We start from the raw sequence: 18322 nt of genomic DNA on the forward strand, positions 1-18322 counted from the left end.
TAAATGTGGGGGCAAGGTGTATGCCCCGCCAGGGGTGACATGTAGTAGGAGGCACAGAAGAGAATGGCCACCTAAGGCTAGAGTGGTCCTGGAGAGCTTTCTGGAGGAAGAGGGCTTTGGGCGGAAGAGGAAGAGGGCACAGTCCTTGGAGGACTGTGGCCAGTGTTCACTGAGCACCTCTGTGTACCAGGCCCTGTGCTTAGAGTTTTGTATGAATTATCCCAGAGAGCTTCTGTGAACCCCAGGAGGAGAAACTGATAAGTCCACGTTACGGATGAGGAGGGCTGAGAAACTTGTAACTTGTCCAAGGTCAGGAAGAGCCTGGATCAGAGCAGGGTGGGAGGACTTCGGAATTCTAGGTGGCATGCCCAGCAATTGTCAGAAATAGAACAAGAGGCTGAGGCTTATAATCCTAGGAGTTCAGGAGGCTAAGGCAGGAGGATCAGGAGTTCAAAGCCAGCCTCAGTGACTCAGCAACTCATAGAGGCCCTAAGCAACCCAGCAAGACCCTGTCTCTGAATAAAATAAAATATAAAAAAGGGCTGGGGATGTGGCTCAGTGGTTCAGTGGTTAACCGCTCCTGGGTTCAGGTTCAGTCCTCTGTACAAACCAACAAACAACAGCAACAACAAAATTAGAGCAAGAGCTAGGAGAGCACACCCAGAGGGCCTGTTCCCAGGTACTGGCACCTTCCTGAGATGAGCAGGTTGAGCGGCTGGATGGGCTGACGTAATTGCTGCACCTCTTGCAGTGAAACCAGGGACCTGGTGGGGTTGGGGGCTGGCCCTGCCCACAGTATGCTGGAGGCAGGGCCAGAGCTGGTCCTGTCCCCCATCAAGAGTGGGGGGCTAGGCCCAGGGTATAGGGGGGCATCCTGCTCAGGCACCTCCGCCCTGGAGCCCAGCCTGGCTCTCGGGAAGGGACCTGAAGAGGGCTGGGGGCGGGGGTGTGTGGGAGGAGGTGGCCATGGAGAGGACCATGGACAAATCCCTCCCCACCACCTGGAGCCAGCATTGCCACCTCTGGCTGGGTCCCCAGACCCTGCATCAGGAGTAAACTGAGCCAGGACACCAAGGCTCTCTTCAAACCAGACATGATGTCCCTGGGGTCTCATGTCCATGAACTGCCCCGGGACCTGCATGCTGATCAGCTCTGCCCACCTGGACCAGAGCTTCCCCCTGGTGTTTCTGGCATGGGCAGTGAATTTTCCAATATTCAACCAACGTGAACACCCCACCAAATCACCTCCTGTCTCCCCCACCCCAGGTACCTCTAGCCTCCCGTCCCCCAGTTCTTCATGGTCCCTCTCTCTGTCAGAGGCGGGGCATGATCGGGCAGGCAGAGGGACAGTCTCTTGAGACCCCTGGGTAGGGGTTAGCACCCCAGCTCCCCACTTTGCCAGTGTTGGAAACCTGGGGAAGTCCTTCACCCATATCTCCATGTCTTTGTTTTCCCCTCTGGGTCTGGTGGGGACAACACCCCAACCTCCCAGGCTGAGGATTCTCTGGGACAAGAGGGTATTATTCCAGTTTATCAATCCCATTTAACAGAGGAGGAACCAAGTCACAGAGAGGTTGAGGAACTCACTTGGTACCACACAGCCCTGGGAAGGATAGCCCAGGGATTTGAACTCAGATGGCCTGCCCCTTTCCCTGGGGGGCCTTGCTCCAGGTTCTACAGAGAAATTGAGTTGTATTGTTGGGGGCGGCAAATGGCTCCATGGGAAGGGGCAAGTCCCTTTCCAGCCTACGACCCAGTTTGGAGCATTGTGGGGTCTGGGGACTTTTTGCAAGAGGCAGTGGGGAGCAGCTTGGCTTTGAAGTTAGAATCAGGCTCCTGATTATTTCTCACCTCCACGAAACCTCAGTCTCTCTTCTAGCAAAGGACTGGTCTGTTGGGTATCCGTAAGTTCAGCATCCTAAGCTGCAGGAGGCGAGTGGCACAGGGGACATTTTGCAAAGTCTGGTTCCCTCTCCCTCTGCACCCCTGGCCTGCAGAGGAGCTCAGAGCTCAGAGCACACACTCCAGTCCTGACTTGGGCAGGGGTTTTCGAGGAGGCAGGCTGCAGACACTTGGATGTCAGGGACTTAGAACAGTACAAATTGTTATTACAGCCACTCTTGACTTCGGACGTGGTCACGTTCCTCCAGATAAATCCATCTTATGGGGAAAATATCAAAGTGGAAAAGCACTTAATTCACCTAACATATGGAACATCATAGCTCAGCCCAACCTGTCTAAGTACGCTCAGAACCTTACATTAGGCTGCAGCTGCGCAAGACCTTCTAACACGGAGCCTGTTTGGCGGTTCATGTGCATGTGTGGTGCTAGGGATCAAACCCAGGGCCTTGTTCATGCCATGCAAGCAAACAGGGCCCATTTATACTAAAAACACAATATCCAAAAACACACTGGCATCGCTCTAGCACACGAGTGTCTCAGAGGCTGACTGGGAACTGCCACTCCTGTTGCTAACTCAGCATTCGGCAGGGTATCCAGCTTCCTGTCACAGCTCAGGAAAGGATCCAGAATTCCAAATTCAAAGTGTGGTTTTTACTGAATGCATTTCACTTTTTTGGTGGGGCAGGGAGGGTACTGGGGATTAAACTCAGGGCACTTGACCACTGAGCCACATCCCAGCCCTATTTTATATTTTATTTAGAGACAGGTTCTCACTGATTTGCTTAGCACCTCGCCATTGTTGAGGCTGACTTTGGACTTTGTCATCCTCTGGTCTCAGCCTCCCTAGCTGCTGGGATCACAGGCATGCGCCACCATGCCAGGCTGCATTTCACTTTTGTACCAACTCAAGTCAAAAAAGAATCATAAGTGAGTCCAGGTATGTTGGCCCATGTCTCGAGTTCCGGGTACCCAGAAGGAGTGAAGCAGGAGGGCTACTAGAACCCATGAGTTTGAGCTGGGGGCTGTTTGTATGTACGTTATCACCAGGGAAGGTCACCTAGCTTCAGGCCAGGACAGCATGCTATGCCAGATGAGTCTCTAGGGTCAGACTGGGTGCAGGGCTGGGGGGTGGGCTGGTGCCTATCATGGCCCCTCAGCTGCCTTAACCAGGAAGTCCTGGGAAAGGGAGGGAGAGAGCAGAACTGCTTTCTAATGAACGACTGGTGTCTACTGCCTGGCTAATCATGTGGTTCCATGTAATTAAGAAGTTAATTAGTGCTGTGTCAATTAAGGTTTAATTAGTCCTCTCTTCCGAGGAGCCTGGAAGACCCTCATGCTAGAAGCTTCTGGAATGGAAGATGGAGGAACAGGAAAGTTGATGCAAGGACAACCTGTATGGGGGTGGGTAGCCCCACTTCCTCTTGGGGTCCCTCCAGTTCTGGGATCAGTGACTTACTGCTCCTCTAGCCCCACCCCACTGACTCTGGTCATGGAGACTTTGGGGTTCCCTGAGACTCTCCCCCATCTCCAGGTTTGCTTATCCCAGAGCCATGGTACCAGGCACAGCTCCCACGGAAGGGTGCCCTTACGTCATGACACCCCATCTTCTACACCTGCGTCAGGGTAACTTGTGAAAGATGAGCAAACTGGGACCCAGAGAGGCTAAGTAATTCACTCAGGTCCTACAGTCAGTTAAGTGACAAATCTGGGATTCAACCCCAGGACTGCCAGCCCCCATGACCTGCTGTGAAAATCTAAGCCCGAGAAAGCAAATGCTCTGTGAGGCTCTGTGAGGACCCTTCTCCAGTTCATGCAGGTCTCTGCCCCAATGTCACCTCATATTGAAGAGGCCTTCTGTGATCTGTGTAAGAAACCACACTCCCTGTCGCCTCCTGCCCGCAGCAGTGGACGCTGTCTGACATACTGTGTTAGCCCCATTTACTTGTGACTTGAGATTGAAAGCCCCCTTGTGGGCAGGGACTGCGCTGCGTTGTCTCCAGTGCTGCTGTTGACTAGGTGCTCAGTGGGTAGCTGTGAGTGAGTGGGTGGACAGACCTGCTGTCTCACCTGGAGATTTCTACAGCTCTTGAGGGTGCACAGGTGGCGGAGGAGCATTTCTTTCTTTCTCTTTCCCTTGGGACTCCCTGGCCCCCAGCCCTGGGGACATAGGACCTAAGCCCAAGGGAACTGGGCTGCACTCTGTCTGGTGAACTCCTGGCCCCAGCTTTACAGGGGCACCCTCTGTCCTCCATCGGGGCTCCGGCCACCTACCCGTAACCTCCTCTCTTGCTCAACCAGAGCCCTGCCTCAAGGCTGCCCATGGAGCAGAGCCCTCTTGATATCAGGCAACTGCAGCGGATAAGTCTGTGCCACAGTGGACCTTGTGGCCCCATCACCTTCTGCAAAGAAGACACCTGGGTGGGCTAGGTGCCGATCAGTGGTAGCAAGCATGAGGCCTTGGCTCCTACCCCCTGCCCAGCAAAAAAATAAAGTAAAATAAAATACTAAAGCACTCGAGAGGGCAGTGTCACCCCTATGGGGTTCCCTGACCCCGAGCTCCCTTTCTGTGGGGTCCAGGACTGTCTCAGCGTCCTGCAGAAACCACCTTCCTTCCAATGCACAGTATTTTTATGCCCTGTTTAAAACTGTTCACAGCTTTATTGACAGACAATTTACATACTGTAAATTTTACCCTTTTATTGTATTTCACCATTGCCATCACATGAACATGTAGAGATGAGTATTCTCTGCACCCTAATCTTGCACCAAGGACGGTTTAGTGATAAATGACTTTTAAGTAGTACTGGCACAATTAAAAAAAAAAAGAAGCAGCTTCAGATAATGGGCACATTCCATTTTTTTTGCAAAATATATGTGTGTGTGTGTGTGTGTGTGGTTGTGTGTGTGTGTGTATAAAATCTGCAATGAAATATGGCAAGTGCACCATGTCTGGTTTTTTAATATAATTACAGAGCTGTGCAACCATCACTATAATGTAATTTTTTTTTTATCGATTGATTTTTGGGGTGGTCCTAGGGATTGAACCCAGGGGTGCTCTACCATGGATCTATACCCCCAGCCCTTTTTATATTTTACTTTGTGACAGGGTCTCACTAAGTTGCTAAGGCCGGCCTTGAACTTGGGATCTTCCTGCCTCAGCCTCCAGACTCGCTGGGATTATAGGTTTGCACCGCTGTACCTGCCTCCATAATCTAATTTTAGTGCATTTTCATCACACCCAAACAACTCCCACAACCCAGCAACAGCCACTCCCTCCTCCGCTCCCACCCTTTACCCCTGCCCCAGGCAAACATGCCTCTGAGGTCCTTTCTAGAGAGTTGCCTATTATCTGTGCAATTCCCATAGCAGGGTTTACATTTTGTGGTCTTTTATGAGAGGCATCATTCACATGCCAGGATGTCTTCCTGCTCTTTTCCTTACTCTCTGCTCCATGCAGACCTCTTTGACCTCTTTGGGTGATTTCTTAGACAAAAGACAGGTATGTGGTTTGACCTACTCCTAACACCTCCTGCCTGCACCACCAGCCTCCTTTCTGCAGCCTCGCCAACCCCCTGCAGCTGCCCTACGCCTCCCTTCCCTGCCCTACTCCCTGCATGCATCACCTTCTAGCTGGATGGTTCCCTCCTGCTCAGAGGATGAAGCCCACGCTCCTCATTGGGCCTTTCGCTTCCTCACTGCCCCCAGCCTGGTCTGCCTGGGTGGGTGGCATTTCGGTGCTCTGACAGGGTGTGGTGAGAGTCCTGCTGGAAGCCCCCTGCTCTGCATAAAGGAGTCACCATCCCTCAGGCCCAGAGTCACCCTGGCAGTTCAATCATTTCTAAGTATTTTCTAGATGCCAGGTCCCAGCCTCCAGAGTGCAGCGGACTCCTGAGAACTGAGGAGAAGCTCAGGGTGGCACCCCCTCGGGGTGGCCTGGTGCTGGTGACAGACACAGGCCTCTGCCTTCCCCTCCTCCCAGAAGGAGAAGCTGGGAAGTCCAGCGGGGGAGGGGAGCAGAGCGATTTGGCTTGAGGAGGGAAGGAAATGAAATGGAGAACAGAGATAATTGTTCCCGTTTGACAACTTTTTCTAATTAGGGACCAATTATGTCTTCAGGTACCTAATTGGGGTCCTGGTAGATTCTCTAATTTGCTAGGTAATTACTGGCCAGTAATTCTACCAGCATGAAATTTGGAGAAGAACTGTGTTATCACAACATTTAGGTTTTCTCCTGGGGGAGGGGGCTTTGCCCAGAAAACAAGCTGGGTGCTCCAGGTCCTCACCGGCCCACCCCCAGCCTGTTCCTCCTCATTCTTCTCTACTCTGCAGCCCCTTCCTGGTCCCTGAGTAATCTCCATGGAAACCATGGGCCATCATCACAGGCACATGGGAACATATGTGTTTTTGCCTCCTTAACACCCTACCCAGCTTTTGGTAACCTAGAATTACTATGTGCTGGGAAACCAGTCTAGGTAGCACACGTGCGCGCGCGCACACACACACACACACACACACACACACACACTCACACGCAGACATACATACGGATTTAATTCCATAACTCGGTGATATTGATGACATTGTTATCCCCATTTTACAGATGAGAAAACTGAGCTGCTGAGGAGTTAAATAACATAGAAGGACGTGTGTTCAAGGATGCCCATCCCGGTGTTGTCTATAATGCCCTGCACGTCTAGTAAGTGGTGGAGCCAGAGCAGGACCCCGATAGGCTGGCCCTCAAAGTCAAAGTGCTCAGGCACTACCCTATACTGGCCCCTGCTTGCTCTGCCTCAGTTTTCCTCTGCAAAAATCATTCCTTCTCCCTTTATTAAAATGGATTTATTGAGATACAGCTGACAGTGACTTGAACTGCGCAACCTGGAAGCTTTGACATCTGGATCCACCTATGGAGCTATGAAGGTGTATCCATCACCTCCAAAAGGCCCTTGTGATACTGTAGCTCCTCCCTCGTGCTCCCTGTCCACCCCCCCACCCCCCCACCCCGCATCCCCAGACAAACACTAATTGCTCTCTGGGCTAGAGATTAGTTTGCACTCTCTAGAATTTTACAGAAACAGAATCAGAGAGTCTGCATCCTTTTTCCCCTAGCTTCTTTCAGTGGGCATAATTAGATTCACCTGTGAAGCTAATGAGATTCATAATCAAGATCTGTCCACATTGTTGCATGTATCAGTATTTTGTACCTTTTTACGGCTGAGTAATATTTTATTGTATGGATGTATTACAAGTTGTTTATCCATTCAACTGTTGATAGACAGTGGGTTCTTTAGAAGTTTGGCTATTGTGAGCCTGATGTGTTGGCACATGCCTGTAACCCCAGCAGCTTGGGAGGCTGAGGCAAGAGAATCACGAGTTCAAAGCCAGCCTCAGCAACTTAGTGAGACCCTGTTTCTAAATAAAATACAAAAAGGTTTGGGGACATGGCTGAGTGATTAAGTGTTCCTGTTCAATTCCTGGTACCAAAGTTAGTAATAATAATAATAATAATATAAATAAAAAGGACTGAGGATGTAGTTCAGTGATAAAGCACTCCTGGCTTCACTTCCCAGTACCAAATGAATAAATAAATAATGCTATTAATATATCTTTGTAGGAATATGTGCTTTCATTTCTTTTGGGTAAATACCTAGACATAGAATGATTAGGTCATGTGGTAGGTGAATGTTGAACTTTTTAAGAAATTGCCAAACTGTCCCAAGTGGTTGTAATGTTTTACTTTCTCACCAGCACCACATGAGAATACCAGTTCTTTTTTTGGAACTGGGGATGATCCCGAGCGCCTTCCCACGGGGGCTACATTCCTGGCCTTTTTATTTTTTGAGACAGGGTCTCAGTAAGTTGCTGAGGGTGGCCTTGAATTTGAGATCTTCCTGCCTTAACCCCCTGAGTCACTGAGATTACAGGTGTGTGCTACCATGTGGGGCTAAGAATTCCAATTCTTTCCAAGCTTCAATAATATTTGCAACAGTCAGTCTTTTAAAAATTTTTTTTTAATTGTAGAGGGACACACAACATCTTTGTTTATTATTTTTATTTTTTATGGGGTGCTGAGGATCGAACCAGTGCCTCATACATGCTAGGCAAGCACTCTGCCACTGAGCCCCAGCCTGGCCCCAGCCCCAGCCCCAGCCCCAGAACAGTCAAGTCTTTGATTCTGGCATTCTAATATAGGTGTAGTAACACTTCATTGTAGTTTTAATTTCCCTAATCATGTTTATTTGTCATCTCTTTTTTCCCCCTTTGGTGAAGTATTTGTTTAAATCTTTTGTCCATTTTTATTGGGTTTCTTGTTTTCTTTACTGCGTTTTGAGAGTTCCTTATATATGCTACATACAAGTCCTTTATTACCTATGTTATTTATTTATTTATTTATTTTTTGTGGTGCTGGGGATTGAACCCAGGCCCTTGTGCATGTGAGGCAAGCACTCTACCAACTAAGCTATATCCCCAGCCCACCTATGTTATTGGTAAATATATACCAGTCTGTGGCTTGTGTTTTTTTTTTATTGTTTTAACAGTATCTTGGGGGGAAAAGAAGTTTTTAATTTTAACTAAAGTTGAATTTATTGATTTTTTTCTTTTATGATTTGTGCTTTTTGTACGCTGAGAACTATATATCAAACCCAAAGTCACAAAGATTTTTCTCTTACATTTTCTTCTAGAGCTTTTATAGTTTTAGGTTTTATATATAGGGGCCTATGATTCATTGTGTTAATTTTTGCATATGGTGCAAGTGTGGTTCAAAGTTCATTTTTTATAGATAGGCCGCTAATTGTTCCATAACCATTTGTTGAAGGGAAGGTCCAGGCTCTACTGAATTGCCTTGGTGCTTTGGTTAAGGATAAATTAATTATATGTGTTTGGGTCTACGTCTAGATTTTCCATTCTGTTGACCTATTTGTCTTGACTATGGCAGGTTTATTAGTCAGGCAGTATAAGTTTTCCAAACTTTTCCTTCATTTTCAAAATTGCTTTGGCTATTCTAGGCACTTTTTCTCTCTGTATGAATTATAGAATCAGCTTGATTTCTACATAATAGCCTTTGGGAATTTTGACTGGCACTGCATTGAATCTATAGATAAATTTTGGAGAGAAATAATGTTTTAACAATATTGAGCTTTCTTATCTATGAGTATAGTATGTCTTTTTATTTATTCTTTAATTTCTCCCAGCAATGTGCTTTGATTTTTTAAAAATTTTTTTTAGATGTCGATGGACCTTTATTTTATTCATTTATTTATATGTGGTGCTGAAAATCAAACCCAGTGCCTCACACATGCTAGGCAAGTGCTCTACATACAGCTGCAAACTCCAGCCCCTGACTTTTTTTTTTACTGTACTAGACTTACACATCTTTTGTCAGGTTTATTGCTAAGAATGTAATAGTTTTCCATGTTATTGTAAAAATTTTTTACTGGTAAGGTTGTATTGACAAGAGGTTTTTGACTTTATTAATTTTTCACAGAGAATTGACTTTTAGTTTCATCATTTTCTCTATTGTTTTTGTATAATCTATTTTATTGATTTCTGATGGATCTTTACAATATCCGTTTTTCTGCCAATTTTAGGCTTTATCTCCTTTTCTTTTCTAGTTCTGTTAGGTGGAAATTTTTGTTTTTGCAGTACTAGGGGTACCGGGAATTGAACCCAGGAGTGCTTAACCACTGAGCCACATCCTCAGCCCTTTGCTGTATTTATTTTAGAAACAAGGCCTTGCTAAGCTGCTTAAGGCCTTGGTAAGTTGCTAAAGCTGGCTTTGAACTTGTGATCTTCCTGCCTTAGCCTCCCGAGCTGCTGGGATTAGAGGCATGTGCCATAGCGCCTGGCCCTGCAGTACTGGAAAATTGAACCCAGGGGCCCTCTACATTGATATATATCCCCAGTTCATTTTATTCTATTCTATTTTATTTTTTTAAAGAGAAAGAGAGAGAGTGAGAGAGAATTTTTTTTTTAATATTTATTTTTTTAGTTTTTCGGCAGGCACAACATCTTTGTTTGTATGTGGTGCTGAGGATCGAACCCGGGCCGCACGCATGCCAGGCGAGCATGCTACCGCTTGAGCCACATCCCCAGCCCTGTTTTATTCTATTTTATTTTTATTATTTGAAACAGCGTCTCTCTAAGTTGCCCATTCTGGCCTTGAACTTGTAATCTTCCTGCCTCAGTTTCCTGAGTAGCTGGGATTATAGGCATGTGCCACCATGTCCCACTTAGGTAAAAGTTTTGATCACTGATTTGACATTTATCTTCTTTTCTAATAAAGTCTTTAGCAGTATACATTTTTCTTTTGGTCAAATGTGGTGGTCCAGGCTGCTGAGAGCCACAGCTGAGTCAGAATGACAGCATGGCATTTTTGCCAGAAAGGAGTGGTTGAGAGGTGACACCAGTGAGCCATTGAGATGATTATGGTTATGTTAAACTGTGTATTCAATTGTATATTAAACCCCTGCTGTCCACCTGGGCACCCGCTACTTTGGAGTTCTCTCGGGGATGCCTGGGGAGTTTGCATTGGTTGGGGAAGTTCCAGAGGAGGGATTTCCAGTTGGTGGGTTCCTGGAAGGGCCGTGTGGGTAGTGTTCGGGGGAGTTCGGATAATAAAGGAGTTCCTGTTTGGAACCTACAAGTGCCTCGTGGCGGCTTGGTTATTTTGTGCCCAGCCAGACTGCGGCACCAGGCCTGTAATCCCAAATTGGGAGGCTGAGGCAGGAAGATCTTAAGTTTAAGGCCAGCCTCAGCAATTTAGCAAGGCCCTAAAGCAACTCAGCAAGACCCTGTCTCCAGGGTTGAGGTTGTGGCTCAGTGGTGGAGTGCTTGCCTCACATGCATGAGGGACTGGGTGGATCCTCAGCACCACATAAAAATAAAATAAAGATATTGTGTCTAAAACTGAAAAATAAATATTAAAAAAATAAAGATATTATGTCTATGTACAGCTAAAAAAAATTTTTAAAATAGACCTTGTTTCCAAATAAAAAATTTAAAAGTGCTGGTGGGGTGGGGGGGTAGCTCAGTTGCAAAGCTTCCCTGTGTTCAATACCCAGTACCAAAAAATAAAATTAAATTAATAAATTTTCCTCCCATTTCTGTTTTAGCTGCATCCTAAAATTTTAATAAGTTGTGTTTTCATTTTCATTCTGTTCAAAATAACCCCTGGGGTGTGGCAGGGGTTAGGGGGTAGGATGTCCTGAAGGGTTCTCCCTCCCTCCTGACCTGGATTCTGTGGGACTTGTCCCCCTGCTCCACAGGACCCCTGCTCTTCCTCTTTTTCATCCTTGCAGCTGGAACCTCTCTGCCTGTGACAGCCACCCTGCAGGCCCAGGCGGATCTGGAGGGAGCAGCAGCTCAGAGCCCCTGAACTGGAGGGTGAGCCGGGCTGAGAAGGTGAATGGTTGGACCCTTTGGAGGCGGGGGCTTCCCCATGGGACTGTCAGTAATGTGTGAACACAGTGGTAGTTTCTCAGGGGCCCAGAGCTTCCAGAACTGGGATGTCAACAGGCTGCATGAACATGATTCTGGTGGCTTCCCTCTTCCCCAGAGAGAGAATCTGAGGGGTCCACATCTTAGATCAGACATATAACAAAGTACCGTAGACAGGGTGGCCTATAAACAACAGAAATATATTCCCCATCGTTCTGGAGACTGGAAGCCCAAGCTCATGGTCAGGTCCTGGTGAGCACCCTTTTCCAGGTTGCATATGGTCCTGTCCTGTATCCCCACGTGGTGGAAAGCAGGGAGAAAGCTCTCTTCCTCTACATACGGGGACTCCAGGCCCATCACAGGTGCTGTCCCTATGACCTAATTACCTTCCAAAGGTCCCTCCCAGTGCAGTCCTACTGTGGGTTAAGTTTATAGCTTATGAATGGGGTCCACAAACATGAGCTCCATAACAGGTCAGTTGGTCACTGTATCTGTCTTTTGTCCTCAGATTCCTTTTTGCCGTTGCTGTGCTCTGAATCAGGGGGAAATGGCCCTTGTGGCCTGCATTACTTGGGCTCCTTTTTCAGCTGGTTTCTGTCAGTAGGGTGACTGGAAGGAGATGGTCAACTGGAAGAGGACCCAGGGCATTTGCCTCCCTCTTTTTGCATTGGGTGGCCTTCCTAGAAGCAACAGTGTCTCCTCTGTGGCTCCAGCTCATCCCACTGGCTTCCCAGCTCTTCTATCGCCCATGTAACCTACTCCCCGACACCGCACCCTCCTCCCTGTAATTTGGAATACTCCTAACTGACCCCCACTATAGAGCCATAATCCAATTGGAGTGACCCTTAAGTTAGAGTTTTAGGATAAGATGCCCAAGAGTCTTCATTCATGGCTCAGATACTCATCTCTGGTCCAAATTCAGGTGATGGTCAAGTTCAGCACTGCCACATTGTCCAACTTCAAGGGGCAACACTTGCACTGTGGCCCCTGGAGGTTTCATTGGGGAAACCTCTTGGTAGCAGGATTGATTTCATTCAATATCCTGGCAGGATGCATGGCAACTTTCTTTTTTATAATATCATTATTTTGTTTATTTATTTTTTTATGTGGTGCTGAGGATCGAACCCAGTGCCTCACATGTGTGGGGCAAGCGCTCTACCACTGAACCACAACCTCAGCCCAACTTTTTTTTTTTTTTTTAAGTGGTCCTGGGGATGGAACCCAGGGCCTTGTGCATGTGAGGCAAGTGCTTTGCCACTAAGCTATACCTCCACCCGTCGGTGTTTGTTTTGTCTTCCCAGCAATGTTTCCCCACTTCTGAAACCCTAACCCCTGTACTTTGGGGAACTTCTCTTCTTCTCTATGTGGGGGGGAGCTTTGGATGAAGTTCTCATTTTCATTAAACCTTCTCCAATCTGGGGTTAGCAGACAGCCCAGGTTTGACCAATCATGATGTACAGTCCTCCTGGCAATCGGGAATCATCCTCAGGATGGGTTTATGATCCAAGAGAACCACCCAATTTCCTGTCCTGGAATTAAAAAATATGCAAAGGATCCTTTTCCCACTGGGGTTGCCAGTACATCTGATTCCTGTTCACCTTGCTCTCTCCCCATCTACATATGTAGAAAGATTTGCCCACAATAGGAGACATTGAGGCCAACATTCAGAGAGTTTCAGAGCTGGGGTAGAAGGAAGGAAAGAGAGAATTCTGGTGGCATTGGGTTCCCACTCCTAACTCAATTACTGAAGCCTTTTCTTTAATTTTACAAATACCAGAGTGTCCCTTCCAGCTATGAGAGCTAATAAATTCCCTTTTTGCTTAAGTCAGTTTGCACAGGATTTCTGTCACCAATATGGTAGATGCAGAGCTCTCTGAATTCCTCACCAGGAAAGTGAGACTTTGAGGTGACCCAGCCATTCCTCCCATAGAGAAACTAATGTCAAGACCTGTCAGTGTGTTTTTAGCTACAAAAGGTAGAAATCCAATTAAGAATGGCTCAGGAATCATCAGACATCAGGAAACGCACAGGTTCCAGGGTTGGTTAATCCCCTGATGGACGCGTCATTAGGAGCAGATGTTTCTCTTCTTTCCATCCTTGGGGAGTTGTCTTAACCTCCTGGATGGGCTCCCCTCATAGTCTCAAGGTGGCTCCTTCTGTCTAGAAAACAACTACTAAGGAAAAAAGTGATAATATCCCTGTCTTACGTCCTAGAAGCCTCTGGAGAGTTACCCTCACGCTTCATAGACCAGAATGGTGTCACATGGCCATTCCTGAACCAATCACCAGCCAGGGCATGCAACCACCATGACTGGCTTAGAGTAACCATGATTCATGCTCTGGAGATGAAACCTGCTCTCCTAGAAGTTCATGGCTGCCTAGAGGAGAGTGACGTATATCAGAGGTCTGCTGAGGAGAAGGCTCTTGGGTAGAGTAGCTGAGACAGCCAGCTACCCCCTAATATCTATTCTTCATTTTCCCCACAAGAATAGAAATTTTAGATGAGCGTAGGACCACCCAGAAAAAAAGATTACACTTCCCAGCCTCCATTGCAGCTGAATGTAACCATGAGACTGAGTTCAAGGTATCGGGAAAGTTAGCAGATGCTTCAGCAGCTTCCAGGAGTCTCCTTTAAGAGACACCCGGCAGGATCCCTTTGCTCTGTTTTTCCTTTTTCCCTCCATTTGCTGTCTGAAATGTAGTTGCCACCATATCTTATGGCAGGGCAGTGAGCTGGAAGGAAACTGGAGCTCTGAGACCTCAGGGAGCAGAGCCCTTTCCCCACTCGATACTGGCCCCCATTGGAGATGGTATCTGGAAAGAGTAAGTGCACTTCTCCAGGTCAGTTTCCTCATCTGTAAAATGGAGATGGTTCCTACCACACAGGTGCTGAGCACTTGGAAGCACACAGCATGATATCAAAACTTCATACAGCCAGGCATGGCGGTGCACACCTCTAATCCCAGCAACTCAGGAAGCTGAGACAGGAGGATCACAAGTTCAAGGTCAGCCTTAGTGACTTAGCAAGACCCTGTCTCAAAATAAAAAATAAAAAAAAGTCAGAGATGTAGTTCTGGGTTCAATTCCCAGTACCAAAAAGAAATGAAGAAACTTAAAACAAATTTCTAACACAAATGTGTGAAGAAGAAGTAGGCTATGGAGTCTGGCTCATAATAAATATGGTAGCCAACTTCCCAGATGGTTCCCAATGATCCTAGCTTCCTATATTGAAGTCTTCCCACCTTGCATCCCTTCCACACTGAGCACAGTCAGCTGGGGTGGGACTCCATGGCTAGGTCATAACACACATGGGGGCTCCTACTTTGCTGTCTGGATCACTTGTTTAGGGGAAAAGTCATCTACAATGTGTGAAGTCACTCAGGCCTGTGGCAAGGTATTCATGTCCAGAGATTGAGACCTCCGCTACTGGCCAGCATGGACTTGCCTGCCATGCAAATGAGCCACCTTGGAAGCAGGTTTCCCCCAGTCCCATCAACCACAGCACTGCCTGATCCCCAGACTGCATTCTTGTGACAGATCCCAAACCAGACCCATTGACTCAGCTGTGTTCAAATTCCTGACCACGGAGATGATATGAAGTAACTTGTTTCTTGAAGCTGTCAGGCTTGGGTGTAGATTAAAACACAGTGTCAGTAGATGACAAGACGTGAGTTCCTTTTTTCCGGCAAGACCTTTCTCTTCTACATGACCCTCACCTGTCATGCGACCTTACTTTCCAGAAAAGCGGCAGGGAGATCGTAGGATGCAGGAGTATATCCACCTGTGGATTGAAAAGCCTCTGTAGGATCCAAAGGATGGAAGAATGCACAGGTGAGGCTCGTCCTGGGAGGCCCTACCCGCCGGGTGAAGGAGATTCTGAGCTCACCACCACAGATGGCGCCATGGTCTTTGCGCATGCTCTCCTTGGTGCCTGTCTTCTTGGAATGGACTCCAGTCTGTGAGATTTATCTAGGTTGCTGTGAGCACTTAAGGATCTTTCATGCTCACTGCTGGGTGGGATCCCCTTGGGTGAACATACCACAGCTGGGATATCTGTTCTGCCATTAATGGACAGCTGGGCTTTCCACTTGGGGCGTTGCTGTGAATGTTTTGGTGCGTGCTGTTCAGCCTGTTCCTATGGTACATGGATAGCCGCTTTAGTAGGTGCTATCTGAAAGAGGCACCAATTCACACTCCCAGTAGGTGTTCGAGGGTTCCAAGGGCATGCCAGGCTCATGGCGTAGACAGCCACCTGAAACCAAAGAGTGGGCACCTGGATAGAAGAAACTGGACTTGTCCATCCTCAGGGCAGGGGCAGCGGGGAGGCAGGATCCTGACACCCCACAGGTGGAGCCCGAGGTGGGCTTTACTGCCTTTGGGGGAGGGTCCGGAAGGGGATCTTGCCTTGCGCTTAGCAGACAGAGGACAGCAACTGGGCCTGGGCCTGGCCTTCTTCTCCTCATGCTGAAGTGGAAACTGCTCATCCCCTGAGGCCAGCCATCATGGCAGAGGGTAGAAGCCTGCCCTGAGAGGAGGCTTGGAAGGGCTCCGGGCCAGATCCTGGGGGTGGCTCCCTTTTCCTGTGCCCTACGGGATCAGGATTGTTCTGGCTGTCAGTAATTTTTCCCCTTGGCAAGAGATGGGGAAGGCTATGTGTTGGCCACCTTCTTCCCTGGTCCTTCCCAGCAGGGAGCACCCTGGCCACGGCTTCTGAGAGCTTTCTCCAGAGCTGGTGAAGAGCCAGCAGATAATCACTGCCTGGGAACTGTCCTCTCCTGGCCCACAGCAGCGACCCATTTGATCATACACCCTTTACTGTCTCCCCACCTTCTAGTCTCACACCCCCGACCCAGCGTTAACTGGAGCGCCCTCCCCCCAACAATTGCACTTGAATTTGCACTTGAATTCTTTTTTTTTTTTAAGATGGACAGCATGCCTTTATTTTATTTGTTTATTTTTAGGCAGTGCTAAGGATGGAACCCAGTGCCTCACATGTGCTAGGCAAGCGCTCTGCCACTGAGCCCCAGCCCCAGCCTCTGAACTTGAATCCTTATCTGCAGTCTGTGTCTCAGGGAACTTTACTAACCGAAGACCAAATTTGGCAAAGATTTAGGTAGAAGCCTGCTAGGAGCTTCCAGAAATGATTCCCTCCTTGCTCTCATAAAAGGTTCAGGAAGGGAAGGTCCTTTTTCCCTTCGTGCCCTTTTCGTTCTTTGTGGGATGCTATATGTGGCCAGGAGGGGAGATGTGGACCACATTCTGAGCATGACAGATGGAAGTCAGGCCCTCTGATGGTGCCTTTGAGTCTCCTGATCAGCCTGGGGGTCCCCTAACTCTACTTAAGGAGACAATAAATGTCCTTATGGATTATTTGGATTTGCTGCTGCTTGCCAAACACATCCATTACTGATGCAGACTTTGTCTCCTTTGGAACCAGATCCACCCTCAGCTATCTTGAGCCCCCCAGTCGGTGGCTTCTGAGAAGAGCTGAGATTGGCTTAGGGTGGGGTGGCAGGCAGAGAGGGGTCACAGGCTTGAACTCCACGGGTGGGTGAGGACCTAGAGCTGTGAACCAGAGTCCAGGAGGGAGAGGGACTTGGGGACAACAGGTATCTGGGATCCCAAGGACAGGGATGAAGAGGGCAAGAAGGCAAATCCCCCATTAATCTGGCCAGGGTGTGTGTTATTATTGTTATTCTTATGAAGCATCTCAAGGCTGACACTTGCCGTGGCCTGGCTGGGCCCCCCTAATGGTCCCATAAATCCTGGCCATAAAGAGTAATGGGGGGAGACAAATGAGATAATTAGGAATAAATCTCACCGAGGTCTCTATTCATCAGTGTCCCTAGAACTGGCCAATCTTCCGAGCCATTAGCTAGGCCCCTAATTAATGCTGAGCTGCCCAGCTCTGCAGAGGCTCCATGTCCGGGTGGGACCCAGGCTGAGGGGCACCCACGGAGGGCGACCTTGGGAGAAGCCAAGGGACAAGTGCCCATAGCCCGCCTGCTCCACTTGTCTCCGAGGACCTTTCTCTGCACCATGCTGTGTGGTTCGCTCCCTCTGGTCCCTTTTCTTCATCTCACGCCACTGCCCTGTCCACCTTCTGTCCCTGTGTTTCTCTCTTATCAGATGGCCACTGTCCATGTGGTTGAACCATGGAAGGTCTGGCTAGAAGGGATGGTGGGGGCCCCCTGTGACAACTCACCCCCTTCTGTGCTCCATGCCACACAGTCAAAAACCATCAACATCTCTGAGACCCAGAACAGTTCTTGGAACAGGGAGGACCCCACCCCTGGCATGGCTTTCCATTCCATTTGGAGCTGTCCTTGCTGTTGGAGTGTGCCCTCTTACCTGGAGCTAGAACATCTGCCTGTCTGTCTGCTTCTTGGTCTTACCTCCCTCTGCTGGAGCCTGAGACTGAGCCTGGCTCTCCTCCCCAAGCTCTGGGTGCTGGGAGATCTGCTCCTTGACTGACTCCTCCAGTCACATGCCCTGAGTAGCATTTTGAGGTTTCCAGTCAGGCCTCCCCCACGAAAACACCTCTTCTGAACCCACCTATGGTATTCTGATCCTACAGTGATTTCCAAATTTTTTTTTTTTTTTTTTTGGTACCAGGAATTGAACCCAGGGGTGCTTAACCACTGAGCTTCAGCCCCAGCCCTTTTAATATTTTATTTAGAAATAGAGTCTTGCTGAGTTGCTGAAGCTGGCTTTGAACTCACGATCCTTCTGCTTGAGTCTCCCGAGTCACTGGGATTATAGGCGTGTACCACTGTGTGCAGTTTCCATGTTTAACTGGACAGCCTTCCCTACATTTTTGTTACAGCACCCCCACTTCTTAGGGGAGCTTCTCCCCTTCCTATCTGGTTCTGGAGGAGAGACTATGTCATTCCTTCCTGGCCACAGAGGTTGTCACATGACTTTGGCCTGGCCAATCATAGCACTCCACCCCCTGGCACAGTGATTGGCTCAGTGATAAATC

Source organism: Callospermophilus lateralis, chromosome 6, assembly GCF_048772815.1.
Source record: "Callospermophilus lateralis isolate mCalLat2 chromosome 6, mCalLat2.hap1, whole genome shotgun sequence".
NCBI classification, from domain to species: Eukaryota; Metazoa; Chordata; class Mammalia; order Rodentia; family Sciuridae; genus Callospermophilus; species Callospermophilus lateralis.